The following is a 3,074-nucleotide window of genomic DNA, read 5'->3' as shown; positions in this document are numbered from 1 at the left end:
CTTATATCATCTTCTTCTCTCAAAGCATACATTTCACCCCTCTCCTTTGTTTAAATTGGCTTAGGCATGATATTGGGTCTAGGGGAGATGTCCCATGATTGTGTGTTTTTAGCAAGCTTGTCAAAATAATCCCACACATCAATGACATCTTTGCTCATGAATTCCCCATTGCACAATGTCTCGACCATTTGGTGCATGGAAGATGTCAATCCATCATAAAAGAAACTTGTTATGTGCCACGTTTCAAATCCGTGTTGTGGACATGAACTGACAAGATCCTTGAACCGCGACCAACATTGGAAGAATGTTTCATCTTCCTTTTGGGCGAAGTTCATAATCGACTTTCTAAGGGTGTTCGTTTTATGATATGGGAAGAATTTCTTTATGAACTCCCTTGTCATGTCGTTCCATCTACCAATGGATCGTGGACGTAGTGAGTGCAACCACGTTTTAACTTTTTCTTTTAAAGAAAAGGGAAAGAGTTTAAGCTTGACCGTTTCCTCAGACACGTTGGGAAAATATAAAGTGGTCATGATCTCATCAAACTCTTTTATGTGTAAATATGGACTTTCAAATTCAAGTCTATGGAACTTTGGAAGGAGTTGGATCACCCCTAGCTTGATATCCATGTTTCCCGTGTTTTCTGGAAAAATCATACAAGAAGTTATGCTCACCCCCGCTAGTTGTAAATAATCTAGTAAAGTACTAGGCGGGGGTGCTTGATGCACCTCGTTTTCATCCTAGATTTCCTCAATCCTAGGTTGAGGTGGATTTGGAGGTTGATTGGCCAGTTGATTTGTAGCAATAACTTCAGTTAACTCCGAGGATCTCGAGTGGTATCTAATCCTGTGATGGATAGAAAATCCCTCAACCAATCCTCATTCACTCAAGAGACGTCGAGTGTTATCACGGACCCACTTGAGCATGAAACACTCTCAGCTCTCAATTTCAGAATCTAACCTAAACCTAGAAAGAAACCTAAAGCAATAAGAAATCTAAAAATAGAAAGAGAGAAAATTAGAAAGAGGTTACCAAATTAGAAGTTTCTAAATTAAGATCCTGCAAAATAAAATAAAAAAGCAAGTTAGTTTCTAAAAATAACTTAGGAAAGTTTCTAACCTAAAAATAAAAAGTAAATAATCCTAATCTTAACTTAATTCCAAAATTAATTAAATTCAGAAAACGCAACCATCAATCTCTGGCAACGGCACCAAAACCTTGTTCACAACCCCAAGTGTAGTGTCGCGATATAGTAATAATCTCAGTAAGACCGAGGTCGAATCCACAAGGACTGAACTTGTACGTTTCTGAAATTAAGTAGAAGTAGAACTAGAAGAAGATGTGAAACTAAATCTGAAGTATTTGAGAGAGTAATTTTGAATAAGGTAATTAAAACTTATAAATTTAAAGGTGGGAACTAGGGTTTCCAAGGATCCACTTGTAGAAATCATGGAATCTTCTTACACGATTTAAATAACTCAATTAGAATTGGAGTCCTATCCTATCCAATTGGAAGATATATCAGTAAAATCAAATCTGAACTTCCATTAATCTAATTCTCAACGGATGATAGTTATGAGGATTGGAAGTGATTCCATCATCTAACCATGCCCAAGAGACAATGGTAAACAACATGATATACCAATCCCATAACCAGGCATGGGAGAATTGTGAAGGTTAGAAGGGATTCCATCACTCAACCATGCCTAAGGGATGATGGTGAATAACAGGATTTCTAACTTCACAATCTCAAATCAGGAAAAGAAGATACTCAAAGCTATAGCAGGTCTATTATAATTTGAGTTACAACAAACTATTAAAAACTGAAAGTATTCCCTAAATATCAAATTAGAATCGAAGAAGGTTCAACATAAACAAGAATTAAAGCAAGAGAAACATCCCATCACGCTACAAGCTTCACCCCTTAGCCTTAGCTAAGAGGTTTAGCCAACCATAGATATGATTGGATCGAAAACACTAGAAGAAAGCATGAAAAACTAAGGAAGAAAGGAAGAAAAATGCTTGGTGACAACTCTCCACCCTTGTGCTTTACTCCTCCAAACCTTAGATGATCCCCAGGGATGCCCTGGGGACACCTATTTATAGTTGTGTAGCACCTCTTTTCGTACCGACTTGGAAAAATCCAGAAACCGCCTCAAATTTACGCACTCTGTGTAACTCAATCAATGACATTGAACCACCTTCGATCTCATCGAAGGTGCCTTGAACCTATGCTTTTTTCAAGCTATGTAAATTTGTCAAGACTGCGTAACTTTCTATGTCATCGAAGGCATCTTCGATGTCATCGAGTGTTGTTTGAGGAATCGAGAATGCGTCCAAAACAGTCCAACGAGCTTTTCCAACAATTCCCAGAAAATTCAATGTCATCGAAGGGGTCTTCGAGTCATTGAGCAGGTCCTCGATCTCAACGAGGAGAACTTCGAGTAATCAAATATTGTGCCCAATATGTCCAGCGAATTTTGCTGAAAATCCATAGAAATATCGATGTCATCGAACTGGCTTCGATGCCATCGATCAAAGCTTCGAGTCATCGAACAAGTCCTTGAGCCATTGAGAAATGTCTTCAATTTATCCAGTGACCAAATTGATTTTCATCCATAAATTCTATGTCATCGACCCATGTTCGATGTCATCGAACAGTAGCTTCGATGTCATCGAACGGTGATCGATGACCCAGTTAATGTGAATTATGCACTTGTTCTTTTGACTTCCTTCTCCACTTGGTTTTCTTGAATCTTGGGACCTTGAAATCTTCAATCTTTATCTCCTAAAATCCATCCTTTGTCTTGGTAACTTTTGAGCATCAAATCCATGCTTTTAGCACCTTTTCCAATCTAAGCTCTTAAATTCACCTTGCAACACAAACATGAGTAAAATAGGACATTAAGCATTATCATGTTCATAAAACCAAGATATAAATGGGGGATAATATGAAATATCTGACCCTCAACATATGTGGCTTATTAAGCTTTCACTGCGTACTCTGATTATCTGATACATTACCCAAAATTACTTCTATCATCCTCACTGATTCATTATGCTTAATTTTTCAA

The 3,074-nt window shown here is 37.7% G+C and overlaps 1 non-coding gene across 1 annotated transcript; it reads left to right on the top strand.

Moving 5' to 3' along the window:
- The first annotated feature begins 246 nt into the window (after positions 1–246).
- LOC131234206 (small nucleolar RNA R71) lies at positions 247–353 on the top strand. Its single transcript, XR_009165613.1, has one exon. It is a non-coding gene; the product is annotated as a small nucleolar RNA R71 (small nucleolar RNA).
- The last annotated feature ends 2,721 nt before the right edge of the window (positions 354–3,074 follow it).

This window comes from Magnolia sinica, chromosome 18 (genome assembly GCF_029962835.1).
Source record: "Magnolia sinica isolate HGM2019 chromosome 18, MsV1, whole genome shotgun sequence".
Classification (NCBI taxonomy): domain Eukaryota; kingdom Viridiplantae; phylum Streptophyta; class Magnoliopsida; order Magnoliales; family Magnoliaceae; genus Magnolia; species Magnolia sinica.
The sequence above is the reverse complement of the archived record's forward strand: the minus strand, read 5'-3'. Positions and strand labels throughout refer to the sequence as shown.